Source organism: Lithobates pipiens, unplaced genomic scaffold (genome assembly GCF_037356315.1).
Source record: "Lithobates pipiens isolate NorthernLeopardFrog02 unplaced genomic scaffold, aLitPip1_a1.2 Scaffold_16, whole genome shotgun sequence".
NCBI lineage: Eukaryota > Metazoa > Chordata > Amphibia > Anura > Ranidae > Lithobates > Lithobates pipiens.
In genome coordinates, this window is record NW_027507748.1 from 554,441,575 (window position 1) to 554,460,123 (window position 18,549).

General features: G+C 41.1%; 1 protein-coding gene across 1 annotated transcript in view; it reads right to left on the reverse strand.

Moving 5' to 3' along the window:
- The window catches only part of LOC143983621 (17-beta-hydroxysteroid dehydrogenase type 6-like), an 83,755-nt gene extending 65,615 nt beyond the window's left edge, over positions 1 to 18,140 (reverse strand). The window contains exon 1 of the mRNA XM_077483542.1: positions 18,017 to 18,140. The gene's annotated coding sequence lies outside the window, so the exon portion shown is untranslated. The remainder of the gene's footprint in view (positions 1 to 18,016) is intronic.
- Between the last annotated feature and the right edge of the window lie 409 nt (positions 18,141 to 18,549).

Below are 18,549 nucleotides of genomic sequence, written 5' to 3' on the forward strand. Positions count from 1 at the left end.
TTGTTCAAGGATGCTGCAGGGTGTACTTCTGCCAGTGGACAATGGCTGGACTCGCTGGAGTGGTGGGCTGTGTGTCGCATGATAGGCCTCAATCTTCTTACACGGCGGTGGAGTGGTGCTCAGGCCCACGAGATACGGGAAGCAAGAGAGCACAGGCCTGGTCAGCAGATCCCTATATAGTCTCTCCCCCAATTTTCCTACAGAGCAGATGGTCTACTGGGAGATGTAGTTCACAGTCAGTTCTGCAAAACCAGCGATGCCTATCCAGAGGACTATATCTCCCACAATGCTTTTCTCTGTGCTCAGAAGATGATGTCAGTGATTCGGATCCAGCACTAGGTGGACATAGGAACAAGCTAGAATAGTAATATACAAGTTTGCAAAGTCCATTTGAAAGTCTTTGGTCCCCCAAAGATAGGATACCATCCCACTGAATAGTCATTGACTAACACATCGAGGTCCTGCACATAATAATCTGCTAACCAGAATCTAAAGTGGCAAAAAGCTGGGTAACAGAGAGATTTGTCAACAGTAAACTATATAAGTCATCAGATAAAGCTAAATCATTTTGTTTACAGACTAATAATAGATTAGTGTCCCATCCAGTAGTGTCAGAGGGTGGAACAGGGTCATCCTCTACCAAAGGTTTGGTAAAGGAAACTGGCTCTTGACTAGAACGCTGAGCTGTAGAAATTAGTTCATTAGAGCTTTCTCCGAGGGTGTTGGATGTTAGTCTTCTAGAAGAGCAGATCTTCCATCCAAGTCTGGAGTATATGTTCTCCAAAGGCTCAGGTCCAGGGTCTGTATCCCAGAAACTACAGCCAGGCTCCGGTTCCTCCTCTCTCTCAGGTACAGTCTCTCCTCCTATTCCTTGAAGGGGAGAAGCTAGAACTTGTTCAAGATCTTGTATTCCTGAGTTGTCAATTGGTTTGGGCTTAATCACTCCAGTCTCTCTCACAGAGATTGGTGCAGTTCTCTCCTCCTTAATAGGTTTGGGTTCCACCCTATTTGGTAGGGAGATTTCTTTCATGTCTTCTACTGGAGACTGAGGAACTCTGGTGGTGTCTCTGGGAGGGGGAACCCACAACCAGTCAAGGGTCAATTCTTTCTCGTTGCTCTCCTCCTCAATGTCCTGTAGAAAGGCTGGTTTTGAGGCCCGACATTTTTAGGTACAGTTGCAATTTGGTTTGTCAGAACATTTGGGGTTAAAAGAATATATATATATATATATATAAAGTTGCATATTGTATAATTTTTCATATGCATATATATTTGACATGAGAGGAACCATTTTGGCTCTGGAGTTGAATCAGGAGTTCATGAATAGGCATTGTTACAAAAGTTATTTTATGTCTTACAAAGAGTCTTAAGTCTGGTTGTGACATCTCCCAGGTTATAATTCAAAGGTTTGAACACTTGTTTATTTAACCCTTTCATGACTAAGCCTATTTTTGGCATTTGGTGTTTACAAGTTAAAATCCATATTTTTTGCTAGAAAATTACTTGGAACCCCCAAACATTATATATATTTTTTTTAGCAGAGACTCTAGAGAATAAAACGGAGATTGTTGCAATATTTTATGTCACACGGTATTTGCGCAGCGGTGTTTTAAACGCAACTTTTTGGGAAAAGGGACACTTTCATGAATAAAAAAAAAACAGTAAAATTAGCCCAATTTTTTTGCATAATGTGAAAGATAATGTTACGCCGAGTAAATAGATACCAAACATGTCACACTTTATAATTGCACGCCCTCGTGTATTGACGACAAAGTACGGTACCTAAAAATCTCAATAGGCGACGCTTTAAAAAATTTTTACGGTTACCAGGTTAGCGTTACACTGGAGGTCTAGTGCTAGAATTATTGCTCTCGCTCTGACGATCGCGGCGATACCTCACATGTGTGATTTGAACACCGTTTACATATGCGGGCGTGACTTCCATATGCGTTTTCTTTGCTTCGCGAGCTCGCGGGGACGGCGGGCGCTTTAAAAATTTTTTTTTTTTTTTTTTATTTATTTAATTTATTTTAAAATGACTAAATTGTTTAAAAAAAAAAAAATTATCACTTTTATTGCTGTCACAAGGAATGTAAACATCACTTGTGACAGTAATAGGCGGTGACAGGTACTCTTTATGGAGGGATCGGGGGTCTAAAAGACCCCCACCCCTCCTTTACACTTCAATGTATTCAGATCGCCGAAAACGGCGATTCTGAATACCATATATATTTTTAAAACCGGCGCCATTGGCAGCCGAGTAAACGGGAAGTGACGTCATGACGTCGCTTCCGTGTTTACTATTAGGATACTGGAACAAAGCCGATTACGCTGAAAAAAACGGTACCGGGATGATGCCTGCAGGTGCGGGCATCATCCCGGTATACCCCCCGGAAGCCGGGTACACACATCTGCGTACGCTCGGCGGAAAGGGGTTAACTAAGTTAAGGGGAGTCGGTATAGACTTACACAGATCACAAACCTAAATAGTATTTTCAGAATAAGCTACAGAAACCAGAGGGCTTATTCACAATTGTTGTTGTGTTATGTATATATTAAATAATGTTTTTCTTTCATAATATGTTTATAGTATATATGTATTAGTTATTGAATGACTGAATGAAATACTTGTATAGCACACAATGCAAACTGAATCGCCTCTAGGCTCTGTGGCGAGCTTTGATCATCTGCTAAAAGAGGAAGGTCTTGAGTTTTTTCCTAAAAGCCAGGTGATTTTCTTCCAGGCGGATGTTGATTGGTAGAGCATTCCATAGCCGAGGCCCTTGGAAAGCTAATCTCCGATCCCCCTTGGATTTATACCAGGCTTTGGGTACCAGGAGGAGGTTTTTGTTGGCTGATCGAAGACTGTGGTTTGGTGTGTAATGATTTATTTTCTCCATTAGGTATTGTGGAGCTTCTCTATGCACGTATTTATGGGTGAGGCAAAGGGTCTTGAACGTGATCCGATTTTTTACGGTTAGCCAATGTAAGCTCCTCAGCGAAGGAGAGATGGATTCCCAGGTTTTTTTTCCTGTTATCAGCCTTGCCGCCGTGTTTTGGATCAGTTGTAATCATGCAAGTTGATATTGTGGTAATCCTATGTAAAGCGAGTTTGCGTAGTCCAGTCGTGAATTAATGATTGTTCCAACTACCACTACTTTGTCATTCTTTGGGATAAAAGGGATGAGTCTGCGAAGCATGGGCAGCAGATGGTGAGATCCACTGACTATGGCTCCTATTTGCACATCCATTGACATTTGTGCATCTAAAATAACCCCGAGACTCTTGGCTTTGGTCTTTGGGGAGATAGTCTGCCCAAAGACGGATGGTGGAGACCAGGAGATTTTGGTTGTGGGCTTATGATTTGGGTGTAAGATAATAAACTGTCAGGTACTCACCAGGGTCCGAAGTGCTGAGAGCGGCTTCCCTTGCAACTGGGTGCACAGTACCCCTGAGGGTGGAACAGCGGGTACAGGGCATGAAGGGGCACAGGTTGCCAGCAGGTGACTGGTATGCAGGAAGTCTTCTGAGGGAAGAGATGCCCGTGCAGATGGCCTTGGGATGTACTTGAAGAGAACGCCCGGCAGGGGTTCTAACACCTGGCTTGTGTGAAGGTCTGGAAGAGGGCCTGTGCAGGAACAGGCCGAGGGTCAAACACCAGTAATCAGTCTGGGAGCCAGCAAGGCTGAATGTAGAGGATAATCCAGAGGCAGGCTGAGGGTCAAACACATGTAATCAGTCCGGGAGCTAGCAAGGCTAAATGCGGAAGAGAGAGGGTATTCCAGAGGCAGGCCGAGGGTCAAACACATGTAATCAGTCCAGAAGCCAGCAAGGCTAAGAGCAGGAAGTCCGTTAAACAAGCCAGGGATCAGGTCAGGAGAGAATCAAAGTAGTCTTCAGGCAGTCCGGGTCACAACAGGAAGTGGCAAACAGGAACAGGAAGCAGAGGAACACAGGTGAGCTGAGGAGACAAACCCGCAAAGACACAGAGCAAATGGTTGCCTTTTATAGGCCTGCCAGAGTGATCAGGGGATGTGCAAACCCGCCGTATCGCGCACCCATGTGCGCCTCTGCGCTGGTCTACCACGCAGGCGCACAGGGAAGCACCGACGTTGAAGTCTGTTGATCCTCTGACAGAAACTCTGTCTTTGATTCGTTCAGCTGGAGGGAGCTAGTGGTCATCCAGTCCTCTATTGATTTGAGGCAGTTTTCAAGTTGTTGTTGGTGATCTTTTTTTCCATTGATCCGGAAATAAAGTTGCGTGTCTTCAGCATAAGAGTGGAAGCAGAGATCTGAGCATCTGATGATTTGAAGGAGTAGGCGAATGTAAATGTTGAAGAGAACGGGTGACAAAGGAGAGCCTTGAGGGACTCCGCAGGTGACTGCCCGAGTTTCCGAGAGGAATTTTCCTAGTTTCACTGTCTGTGACCGATTTCCTAGGAAGGACGTGAACCATTGGAGATCTATGTCTTGGACTCTGGCTACTTCTGTGAGGCGGACGAGTAGAGTATTGTGATCTACTGTATCAAACGCTGCACTTAGGTCTAGCAGTACAGGAGACACGGCTCTCCGTCATCTGCTGCTTCGAGGGCGTCGTCCCAAATCTTAAGGAGTGCTGTTTCTGATCCATGACCCAGGCGGAAGCCTGATTGCAGCGGGTCCAGGAGTTTGTGAGTATCCAGGTGGAGTTGTAGCTGATGTACTACAGCTTTGGTATGAATTAGTTATTCATTTACAAAACTGTCCACATATACTATTATTATAAGGTTTGCAAGTGTGGGTTCCTATGAAGAGTTTGTTCATGAAACTGTTATGTTTATAGTTAGAATAATGACTTTAGGTTCTAAGATTGTATTGGCATGATAGTATTAGGAGCTGTACTTGTGAGGTTGTAATTCAAAGTATAACTTCACTTTAATGGCATTTAGCAAAACACAACTAATTGTGTGAGTACATTTTCTCATGCCTATATATTTTAAGAAGTGCCAGGATGGCTGGGGATAGTGACACTTGATTGTCAACCATTACACAATTCATGGTGTTTTGCTAAGCCAAGGTCAGAAGGTCATTCCAATCACATTTAAGGTAATTTTTGATACAACACTGCCCCCTAGAGGGCAAAATAGTAAGAATCTAAAATGGCCACACATGCATATTGCCATGGAAACGTGTAAACAACATTGTCATATGACATCAACTGCATAGTAATTACATACACACCCATTTTTAGGGTGAGATAAAAGTAACTACAGATCACAGATCAAAAAGGCTGATGGGAGAGAGATCGAAAAATGGCTTGAAAGAAAGATCTCCAGGGAGCTTGCTATAGCTCCCTGAAAGATGGAGAGATGTAGGGACTTGCCTATTGAAACTTCTCAAGATGACAGACTTCTTAGCCCTTGTACACACGGTCGGAGATTCCGACAACTAAATCCGTTGGTTTATTCCGACGGATTAATTCCGGAAGAGGTCCGGAATTGATGTTGCATACACACGGTCGGACTAAGTTGTCGGAAAATCCGATTGTGCATAACGTGATGACGTTATTTCGTTAGGACGGGACTACGTTCAGGCTAGTAGCCAATAGCTTTGGTCTAGGAATTTGATCTGAGCATGCGTGGCACCTTGTCCGTCGGAGTAGGCTACACATGATCGGAGTATGTCCGATCGGAGCATTTTGTCGGAAAATATTTCCGGCAAGTTGGAAAAGTTGGTCCGACGGATATTTCGATGGAAACAGTCCAATGCAAACCACACACAGTCGGATTATCCGACAAAACGCTCCGATAGGAAACATTCTGACTGAATCTCCGACCGTGTGTACAAGGGCTTAGAGTTTTGGTAAAGTATTGATCTTTCCATATTATACCTTTTTGGTAATTGCATTGTTTTGACATATACAAAACAGAACCATTTAATATTGTGGCCTAGCATTTGGAGTTGTGTTATGTCTACCTGCAGCATGATATAATTATATTCCAAATATTAATGGAGATTTGTTGTCTGTCTCTACAAAGCTAAGACCAAAGTCTGAATAATGGTTTTGTCGTGATATGTGTTTAAAAATAGATTAATTCTAAATTTAACAGAAGCCTTGATCAAATTATCAAGTTATGTACAATATGACATTTTGCCTGTGCACATTTAAGGGTCCTTTCACACGGGGCGGATCAGTTCTGATCCGCCCCGTGGATATCCGTTTGCTCAGCGGGGATCACTCCGTCGATCCCCGCTGAGCAGGGAGATGACAGGTCTGTCTCTGCACACTGCGCAGGGACGGACCTGTCACAGCGCCGCTCTCCCCTATGGGAGATCGGATGACGACGGACCGCAGTGCCCGTCGTCACCCGATCCGATCCGCAGACGGATGGAAAAATAGCTTTTTCCTCCGTTACACTTTTTCGGATCGGAGCGGGTCGGATGTCAGCGGACATGTCACCGCTGACATCCGACGCTCCATAGAGCTCTATGGAGCACCCGTTCAGGTCCGCCTGAAAAACTGACAGGCGGGCCTGAACGGGACGTCAGTGTGAAAGGGGCCTAAGAGTGTTAGGAGATCTGTTTGTTTGAGAATGATCACATAGTTTAAGATAACACCGTGTTTAATGTAAATATGGATTGTTTACATAAGCCCGAGCAGTCACAGAAGCTATTGCTCTAAATGTTATCAAGTGTAAAATGTATCCAGTTATTCAAGAATTGATATGTGGTATTTTGTTATAGAGCTTGAATAGAAATGTGAATTATCTGTTTCATCATTTATCTGATATGTAGAAGTATATCCATTTATTTGGTTATCACAAAATATACCTGATATTATTTTGCACTGTATTTTAGTTAATAAATATATATTTTTAAACAATATCATTTGTATCACTCATCTTCAAAATAGGATGGGTAAACTAACTTACATTTCTTGTTTGTATTGTTAGAAAATCGTAAATCTCCCAAATCAAAGATTTGCATATTTTCATAATTACAATAAATTTTTAATATTTCAGTATAAACATTCTGACAGGCTAATACTTATGTGCATGCACACATGCACATGGGTAGGCACATTAGCGTGACAGATGTTGGCACCAAATGGGATATTTAACCACTTGACCTCTGGAAGATTTACCCCCTATATGACCAGGCCATTTTTGCGATATGGCACTGCGTTACTGTAGCTAACAATTGCGCAGTCATGCAACACTGTACCCAAATAAAATGTATTTTTTTTTCCCACAAATATAGCTTTGTTTTGATGGTATTCGATAAACACTGCATTTTTTTTTGTGCTATAAACAAAAGAAGACCGACAATTTTCAAAAAAATCTGTATTTTCTTACTTTCTGCTATAAAACATATCCAATAACAAAAACTTAAAAAATCCAAAAAAGGTCAATATTTATTCTGCTACATATTTTTGGTAAAATAAAATGCCAATAAGCTATATATATTGGTTTACGCAAATGTTATAGCGTCTACAAACGATGGTATAGATACTAGAATTTTTATTTATTTATTTTTTTACTAGTAATGGCGGCAATCAGCGACTTATAGCAGGCCTGCAATATTGTGGCAGACAATCTGAGACTAACTGATACTTTTGACACTTTTTAGGAACCACTGACACTAAAACAGTGATCAGTGCTAAAAATATAAACAAGTACTGAAGCGCCTCTGGGTGCAGTAGTTAAAATACCAAATTTATTAAGCAACAAAATGTGCACTTACATGTAAAAGGAGAATAGCAGGCATTGTATACAAGTTTCATGGACGTTTTCCCTGAAATGGAATCTGGCCATCTGATCGAGCTGTTCTTTAGTTGTTATGCTTCCGAACATTGGAAAAGCCGGCTTGTGAAGGACGCCCTCAAAACAAGGCTTAGGAAACAGCGTTCAGTCGGCTCCAGGGGATGCCGTCATCAGTGAAGGACGCGTTTTGTGTGCGTGCGCAATTGGGTGACGTTTCAAGTCACGCTCCTTTATCAACAACTCAACATACAAGCCCCACGATCGTAATATATACAGAAAAGGGGAGGGGAGACGAACGGATTGGGAACATATTATATCAAAACGATGGGTTGATCCAGAACTAAAAACAACTTGATAAAATTGGCATATATAAGAAAAAGATATATGGGGATATATATAAAAATAAATAAATAATAAAAGTACAGGAAGTATATATATATATATATATATATATATATATATATATATATATATATATATATATATATATATATATATATATATAATAAAAAAATAAGAAGACAAAAGAAATTAGAGAATGATTGAAAATAAATTCAAAATAAAAGGGGATGAATTGGTCATTATTGATGGACAAATAATATATATACAGTATGAAGTAATATTAATCAATGAGCTGTTATATGAACTGGAAAAAATTAACATAAGTTAAAAGTTTTATAGACTAATATAAAAAAGATTATTTTGTATATAAACATATATGTCCCATGTAATGGGTAATATTGTTGACTCGATATATTTCCCATTATAAAGAGGATTTTTTTGGGCTTAAGTGTATTAAGTTTATGGTAATATTAAAATATTAAAAGTATGGTACTTGAACCTTTATTCTATGGATTATATTCTATCTAGTGGAAAATAAGTGAAAATCTCTTTTTTTTCCGCACAAAAAATACGTATGTATAAATATATACCGAAAAATTTAAGGAAATAATTACATTAAAAAGAAATTAATTACTATACTAAGAAATTATAGAAAAAGGAGTTTTTCCATAGAGAAATTACTGCTGAAAAGACATGTTTATACTGTTCGATTTTTTAATGCGATTTTTAAGATGCAATTTTTAAAATCGCACCAGGAGTAATAATAAATATATATAAAAAATATATATATATATATTGTAGACATGTCACTGGAGAAGTGATCGAGGGGGTGTACATCTCACCTAGGTTGCTACACAGTGTGAGATGGTAAATCCAGGATGGATCAGTTTCTCAGCAGCGATATGCTGTTGAGTTGTTATTTAATTTTGCCGGGCCTGGGTTTATATGGAATGGCAGGTAGGTTTGGTAGAGGGACCTGTCATTCCACATCCCCCGATCCAGTTCTGGGTTTGGGATCAGGTGAGCTTTGATCCTAATTAGCCTGGGAAGCTAAAGGCACTGCAGGGTCTGCAGGTGGTTGCTCTCAGCCAGGGAATGAACAATCTGTGTGTTGAAGGAAGCTGCAAGCACAGCCACTGCTGGAGCTAAAACTCACCCTGCGATATCCAGGTGAAAGACGCTGTGTTTGTAAGTGTCAGATAGGTGAGCAGAACCTGTTAGTAAGCGCCCAGCCGGGCTAGGACTTTTATTTTTGTTGTACTTAGAAAGCACGGTGTTGCTGTATATTTTGTTTGCTGGACTGTTTGTACCACGAATAAACGCCAAGATCTGCTTTATAAATTCCAAGTCTGCTGTGAACTGTGTCCAAACACACCCTACCCCGGGAAGATCCCTTACAATTGGTGGAGGTAGCGGGCAACACGGTTGCTAGGGGCAACGGTGTGGACAGACTTGGCTACAGCTGCTGATGTCCTGGGTGAAAGCTGCAACTACACTCCAAGAACAGTCCAGCAACATGGAGGAGATGCTGAAGCAGTTTATACAAGTGAGTTTGCAACAACAGCAGGCTCAGACAGAGGCCAATAGACGACATGAACAGTCCATGGCTGAACAACAGCAGGCGCAGACAGAGGCCAATAGACGACATGAACAGTCCATGGCGGCACAACAGCAGATGCATAAGGAAGAGTTGCAAGCTTTGCGCCAAAGCCAACAACAACTTATCGAGCACCTAATAGTAAATCGTGAGGCGCCTGTGGTTACTAATCCACCCATAGTGATGGGAGCCGCTCCAGAGATTTTTTTTGGGAGAAGGACTGTGCAGAAAGCGCTGCAAAAGATGACTGCTGAGGACGATGTTGAGGCCTTTCTAACAGTATTTGAGCGCGTGGCTGAGCGAGAGAAGTTACCAGCCGCTGAGTGGGCAGAGGTAATTGCGCCCTATTTAACAGGTGAACCCCAAAAGGCCTACTATGACCTCAGTGAGCAAGAGGTTAAGGACTATACTCGGCTAAAAGAGGAGATACTTGCCCGACTAGGAGTTACTACTGCAGTCCGTGCCCGGAGGGTACGCAACTGGAGCTACAGTCTGGACAAATCAGCGAGGTCCCAGATGTATGACCTAATCCATTTGGCAAGAAAGTGGTTGGAGCCAGACACTTCTACTCCTGCACAAATCCTAGAGAAGGTCGTGATGGATCGCTACCTCCGAGCGCTTCCTACTGACCTGCAACGCTGGGTGGGACAAGGTGATCCTAAGAACGCAAACGAACTTGTCAACCTTGTGGAGAGGTTCCAGGCGACTGAGGACTACCTCCGTGATGTTCCTGCAGTATCTTCACCTCCCCGGAGCGCCAGATCTGTGCCGTCAGCTGGTAAGAGACTTCCATCTATTGGGGGAGTGTGGAGGGGTGCTGATGGGGGGAAAAGGGCTCAAGTGGTGTCTCAGGAACAAAAGACTGGTGATGGTCCCGGGTGGCTAAGGGGCTCTGAAAAGGACTCCTTGCCAAAGAGACCAGGCCCTATCCAGTGTTGGAGATGCCATGAGGCGGGACACGTGTCGGCCCATTGCCCTCTTACCTCTGAACCCATGGAATGTGACGCTAGCCGGCGTCAGTCGCTATTTGCGGAACCATCTTGTGCTGCAGTTCCTGGACTAGAGACTGAACCGCAAATCTGCAACATCACAATCAATGACTTTCCTGTTAAAGCGTTAATGGACTCAGGAAGCCTTGTAACCTTGGTGCATGCTAGCCTGGTGACTGGGGACTTAGAGTCTAAAAAGCATATGAGCGTTGTGTGTATACATGGTGATACAAAAGTGTACCCTATAGTGCTGGCTAAAGTCGGGACTGAACAAGGCACAGTACAATATGAAGTGGGTGTGGTTAAAAACCTCATGCATAATGTAATATTGGGGCGCGATTTTCCTTTATTCTGGGCTCTCTGGGAAAAAAGAAATTCAAGTTGGTGACAGACCATGCCCCCCTAACATGGATGAAGTTAAACAAGGAGAGAAATGCAAGAGTGACTAGATGGTTTCTCTCCCTACAAAACTTTAATTTCACTGTGGAACACAGGCCAGGGAAATTACAGGCAAATGCTGACGCATTGTCAAGGGTGAGTTGTCTGTGGGGACAAAAGGCTCAGCCCTCCGGTCTGAAAAAGAGGGGGGGGATATGTAGACATGTCACTGGAGAAGTGATCGAGGGGGTGTACATCTCACCTAGGTTGCTACACAGTGTGAGATGGTAAATCCAGGATGGATCAGTTTCTCAGCAGCGATATGCTGTTGAGTTGTTATTTAATTTTGCCGGGCCTGGGTTTATATGGAATGGCAGGTAGGTTTGGTAGAGGGACCTGTCATTCCACATCCCCCGATCCAGTTCTGGGTTTGGGATCAGGTGAGCTTTGATCCTAATTAGCCTGGGAAGCTAAAGGCACTGCAGGGTCTGCAGGTGGTTGCTCTCAGCCAGGGAATGAACAATCTGTGTGTTGAAGGAAGCTGCAAGCACAGCCACTGCTGGAGCTAAAACTCACCCTGCGATATCCAGGTGAAAGACGCTGTGTTTGTAAGTGTCAGATAGGTGAGCAGAACCTGTTAGTAAGCGCCCAGCCGGGCTAGGACTTTTATTTTTGTTGTACTTAGAAAGCACGGTGTTGCTGTATATTTTGTTTGCTGGACTGTTTGTACCACGAATAAACGCCAAGATCTGCTTTATAAATTCCAAGTCTGCTGTGAACTGTGTCCAAACACACCCTACCCCGGGAAGATCCCTTACAATATATATAAAAATAGTCATATTAATAAAATTATATTACAGCTGATAATAACAGCTGATAATAACCGATGAAAACCCAAACAATATATAATCATAATTCAAAGGATGGTTGAGACTTCTAGTCCTTCATTCATTCCTCCGGGCGCTAGGACATCTAAGGTATAAATCCAAAAAGTTTCTCTGGAACAGAGCTTTTTGAAATGTTCTGCTGCTGGGAGTGACTTGGAAATGTGTTCAATAACCCAAATTTGTAGTTTATCAGTGGACTGCTGATGGGCTTCCAAAAAGTTTCTCCGTACACTTTGTCTGGGCCCACTAGGTGGATCCTTGGAACTTTCAATGGATCTCCTATGTTCACCGAACCTAGTTCGGAGTGTCCTAATGGTGTGTCCCACATAAATCAGGCCACAGGGTCATGTCAGTCCATAAGCAACATAATCCGAAGAGCAATTATAAAAGTCTCTCAGGGTATACGTAGTTCCTTTTGTTAAAAAAGACTTTTTTCCATGGTCCACATATTTACAAGTTTTACACTGCAATTTATGACACCGAAACATCCCTACTAATGGTATCAGTATAGGTTTTTCGGGTGAAGTGCAGCTAGATCTAATTTTGCTTGGCACAATTTTGGACTTCAAATTGGGTGTTCTACGGTATGTGACTCTGGGGCGTTGTGGAATCAAAGGTTTTAACAAGGAATCCTGTAATAGGATACCCCAGTGATTATTAAGAATTTTCTCAATTTTTTTTAAATCAGTATTGAAAGTAGTTGTAAAACGTAATTCGTGATTAGAAGGTTGTTCGTTCAAAATTTTTTGGGGTTTCCCTTTTAAAAAAAGATTACATGCATGATCCACAGAGGCAGCAGGGTAGCCTTTGTCTTTGAATTTTTCCTTTAGCAGGGCACTTTGTTCCAAATAATCGCTTTCCCTTGTACAATTCTGATGGAGTCTACAAAATTGACCTTTTGGAATATTGTCAATCCATCTTGGGAGATGGCAACTCTTGTGATGGAGGTATGAGTTGCCTGCAGTTGGTTTAATATAATTTTTGGAAATGATTTCTGCTGAGGCTTGATCGTGGCCAAGCACCAAATCAAGAAAGGGTAGTGAGTCCGGATTCATTTCTGAGGTAAATGATAACCCATATGTGTTCTGGTTACAATATTGTACAAATTGATTGATTGCTTCAGGAGGGCCGTCCCAGATGATAATGATATCGTCAATATACCGCCCAAAAAAGACGATATTACTCACAAATGGGTTATTATGATGAATGTATCCATTTTCCCAGTAGCCCATTGCCAAATTTGCGTACGAGGGAGCGAAATTCGCTCCCATAGCTGTACCATGTTTTTGCACATAAAAATCCCCATCAAAAATTAAATAATTATGTGTTAGGCAAAAACCTACAGCATCCAAAATGAATGTGGCCTGGTGAGGATTAATCAGAGCCACTTTTCCCAAAAAATATTCTAATGCCATTAGACCAAAAGAGTGAGGGATTGATGTATAGAGGGAGTTGACATCAAGTGAGAGCCAATGATAAGCTGGCTCCCATTTGTACGCAGACAGGATTTACATTAAATTAATGCCATCCCTAATGTATGATTGAAGTTGGTGAACAATCGGCTGGAGGAAATGGTCAATGTACAAACTCAATCCAGTTGTGACACTATCCATTGCCGCCACAATTGGTCTACCGGGAGGATGATCTAATTTTTTATGTACTTTGGGAAGATGATGGAAATATGGAATTTTGTAGAAATTTTTAAGGAGAAAAGACTTCTCAGTTTTTGTGAGAATCTCATTCTGGAAAGCTGCGGAAACTAAAATATTAATCTCATTAGCATAATCATCCATAGGATCCATTCAAATTTTTTCATAAGTATTGGACTCTGACAGCAATCTCTTGGCCTCATTAATATAGTCAATCTTATTTTGTATTACAATTCCACCACCCTTGTCAGCTGATTTTATAACTACATCATCTGCTTCGATCAGAGCTTTTAGCGCTCCTTTTTCAGATGATGTCAAATTGTTCGTCAGATTGGTATTGGAAGTCTGGGATGGTTCTTTGAGTTCCGCAAACACAACTCTATAAAAGGCTTCTATGTAAGGACCTTTGGCATGTGTAGGATTGAATATAGACTTAGGTTTAAAAGATGTATGGATTGTGGGTGGAGAAGTAGCTAAATGTTGGGTGAAGAAATCAGGAAATTCTGTATCCAAAGAAAGGTCATCTATGTCATCAGTAAGACTTGTATCAAAATAAAATATTTCCGTTGATACTAAATGAGTAGATGGTATTTGAGAGTTCTTATTGGACCCAATATTATTGGTTAAGACACATGGTTTCATTTCTAAATTGACGGCTGCCCTGTCTGCATTCTTCTGGATTGTAGTTCCGATTGGACTAAATCATTTACTATCAGAGACTATTAGACACTTTTTTTTATGTATACTCTATATTATATAGGTTTATATATTGGAAGATTCTGTTTACAGTGTCATATCAGAATTGTGCGCCTATACCTGCTATGTTGTCTAAAAATATGCACTTTCACTGTACTAATGGCACTGGCTGGGAAGGGATTAAACATCTAGGGTGATCAAAAGGTTAAATGTGTCCCTAGCCAGTATTTTAGTTTACTGTGTGTGTTGCTTTTACTAAGGGAAGTATTCGATTTTATTCCCTGCTTTTCAGGGAAATAAAATCTGTTACTTCCCTGCTGACAGGAGCTCTGCCTTGTTTACATAGACAGGGCTCTGTCCTGTGTTTCTACCCGATGATCAACAGGTGCTGGCGGACATCCATTGGCCAACACCCACTGATCGGCATCTGCTGTGTATAACCACAGCACAGCCACGTCGCCAGCGGTGCGTGCGCACGCCCCCTAGCCAGAAGTGCTGCGCCACGTACCTAGTACATGGTCTGTCGCAGAAGAGCCGCCTTGTCACAAGGGTTTAAACTGTGTCAGTGCTCAGGATCAGTGCTTACTTTGTCTTTCAGCCTCCCCTGTATCCTGTAACCCTGTTATTCTGCATCCTGATTACAGTTGCTGACCCGGCTTGTCTGACCACTCTCTGAACTCCACCTGCACCAACCGCGGCTTGTCCTTGACCTCCGCTTTTGTCTGCTTCATTTGCTTCTTTTCCACTGATTGGCTCCTGACCCTGCTTGCACCCAGACCATGCTCTTGCCTGCTCCTCTGTACCTGATTTGTCCTGCCAGTGTATGACCCAGCCTGCCTGATTCTGCTAATCTTCCTGAGATTTCCAGTACTTGACTTACATCCTACTATGCCTGCTGTTCTACAGTCTGCTACCAGTGCATGCCTCACCTGCTTGCAGTCACCATTAAAAGCTTGCTTCAGTCTGCCATCCACCAGTTGTCTACCAGCCTGCCTGCTTCACTGAAGACTACTGATGACCTTTCCTGCCTGGCATGGATACCCGCTCTACTACTGGCCAGACCTACAGGCACCTGTGCCTTCTGTTTATACTATGAAGGGCTCAGAGTCAGAGGTGTAAGAGAGGCCTTCCTCATTTTTTCAGGCTCTGCTACCAGGTACGTGATAGCTCCTTTTGTTGATAGGATGCAGGTAGTATCTGCTGACTAGCGACTTTCTGTTGTTTGTATGACGGCAGCTCAAATTGATTCTTCCTAATTTTTGTTTTTACAAATCCAGTTGTCTACATGGGCCCATCGAAAACTATACAGCTCCATTTAGATCCATAGATAAAAATGCATTTTTGTGGCTGTTTGCATTAACCCTGAAAACTTACTTTCAAGAACAAAAATGTAATATTTTGAAGCTTACCAATCTTTATATGTTGTGGCTGTATTAATCTATTTTTTTTTTTGTAGTCTTTTTTATTTTATTTTTAGGACGTGATCTGGCCATGGGCACTTTTCCTTTCTTAAGATGGCAATGCTCACTTATCTACTGTATCTATGGAGGAGCAGCCTAGCCACCCTAGGACAGCAGCACTGTCATCAGGGTTTTTATTTACTTTTGCAGCATCATCCTTTATGTTTTTAAAGCTGTTGTGGTTTGCCAATCTGGAGGATCCATCCGTGCAGGGATTGGGCTGCAGAAATTAAGGGTTGTGCTATCAGCGTTGGGGTGCCCCCCCTTGAGAAAGTATACATGAAATGTACATAAGGGGTGGAGCCTAACACTGGCTGCCTGTTCGGATGTTACTGAGATGTTGATTGAGCCTGGAGAGCTGGGGAGGTTGTAGTTACTGGCGGGCGGCAGTACACTTTCTTTCCTGTTCTGATCCTATCTGTACCTTGGATTATTTACTTTTAGTCACTGTTTACTTGACTTATATTTAATGGTGTTGAATAAATGTAATGGGATGTTTTTACACTATGTGAGTTTCTCTTTATTATGCTGACAACCACCTGAGGATGTATTTGGTAGGTTTACTGGGTAGTGATGGAACGTTTCAGTCAAGTTACTATTGGACTTTTTATTTGATAGTTAATGGAGAGTGGTTGTGGAAACCTCTAGTGATAGAATATTGTAGTCAATTCATCATCAGACTTTTTTAAATTTGATTGCATATTGAAATTGGTGGTAGAAACCTCTAGGTCTTTTGAGTTTTTTTTTTTTTTGGGCATATTATCACTTTTGGGGTTTGTTGTATATGGTATGTTTACTTTACAGCAGTAAGGTAAGAGGTCATCACACCCACAGGTGTAATTACACTGAAGATTCACCCACCACAGTCACTTTGTCACTTTATTTGCTAGATGCAAAGTCGCTATTAGATGCATTTTTCAGCACTTTAACGCACCAGCACTTTCTCTGTATGAAGACACCGTTCATTTCTTCTTATGAACTGTTAGTGTCTACTATCTCACGTTTATTGCAATATTGATGTCTGAATATTTTTTGAATTTATTCATTCACGTTTGAATATTTTTTTGGCACTTGATTCATGGACGTTTTTCATTGTTTGCATATGCAATTTGCACATTGAAACACTATTTTGTAGTCTTAATAACTTTTTGGTTATACACTTTGTTTATTTTATTTTATGATTTGATATGTGATGCCACAGTGCCCAGGGTATATGTCATATCACATTTATAAGTGTGTGGGGTATTGAAAATATGCTTTCCGCACTGTATAATTTATTTTTATTTATTTTTTCTGGACAGATTGGCCAGTTAAAGGAAGATGAAAAAACAGATCTAATGGCAGGTTCAATAGGTAATAAGACTACTATATATATATATTTTATTTGATATACGATATGTTATATGACATTTATAAGTGTGTAGGGCATTTATTATATGCTTCCAGCACTGTGTCATTTTTCTTTTTTTTTTTATTTACTTTTTTTTTTCTGGACAGCTTGGTTTGTTAAAGGAAGATGAAAAAACAGATCTAATAGCAGGTTCAACGGGTAATAAAACTATGTTAAAAGGGGAATGGGACTACTGTTTGCTTGCTAGCAATGATTTGCATACAGTATATTTTATTTTGATTTTGCCTATATTTCCACCCTAAATGTGACAGTTTTCTAGCTGAGCCCTTATCACTGAATGTGAGATAAAATGGTAACTGCCAAAAGCATTATTAGGACTATTGGTTTGTCTCATACTAGTGCTTGCTGGAAACTGCATCTAAATACACAAATAAGGACTGTCATATTTACTCCATTGTTATCATCCATTATATTGAAGTAAAAGCACTATGTGTCATTACTATAAAAATAATACATTTAGGCTCCAAGCACACTAGCGTTTTTTTGTAAGCTAAAAAAAGGCTCTGGAAAAATTGCTAGATAAAAACTGCTGGTAATAGCTTTTTGCAGTAGTGTTTTAGCAGCGTTTTAGAAGCATTTAGGAGCTTTAGCATTTTATTAGCATTTTTACAGTAAAAGGGGGAAAAAAAAGCTAAAAAAAAAAAAAAAATTCTAGTATTGTTTAGGAGCGTTAAGTAGCATGTAGGAGCATTTCTGCTGAAAAAACACTCCAAGAAACTCAACAAAAAAATAAATACATTTTGAACTTAGACGCCGAAGCTCAAAAAACGAAAAAACGCTAATAGCCTAAGTAGTGTGCATAGACATTAGAATAACACTATGTGTAACTATGTGGTATTTGTATACAATCTGAGAAAAAAAGTACCTTTGTGCAGTAGCTACGCTTAGGTGACTAGCTTTCCTGTGTATTTCTCCTCCACGCTGCAAGTCTAGTCCCTGGCACAGTCACGCTTCTGCTGATAAACATAGTCACACATCAGTAGGTGGTAACACAGTTTTGCAGTCTGTACTACATTTTGTTACAGCAGTGGATTTAAAAAGAAGTAGAAACAAGTAATTTTTTTTTTAAATATTATATTCAGAACATATTCAGTATTACCACCATTTAGGTCATTTCCAGTTCAATACATCTTGTGTCTATAAACAGATAATCAGAATATTTTTTTAAATAATAATTTCATTACTTTTTATTCAGTATTAACACATTATGTCCATTTCCTGTTAGCCACTTAAGCCCCGGACCATTTTGCTGGCCAAAGACCAGAGCACATTTTGCGATTCGGCACTGCGTCGCTTTAACTGATAATTGCGCGGTCGTGCAACGTGACTCCCAGAAAAAATGTACATGCTTTTTTTCCCACAGTTAGAGCTTTCTTTTGGTGGTATTTGATCACCTCT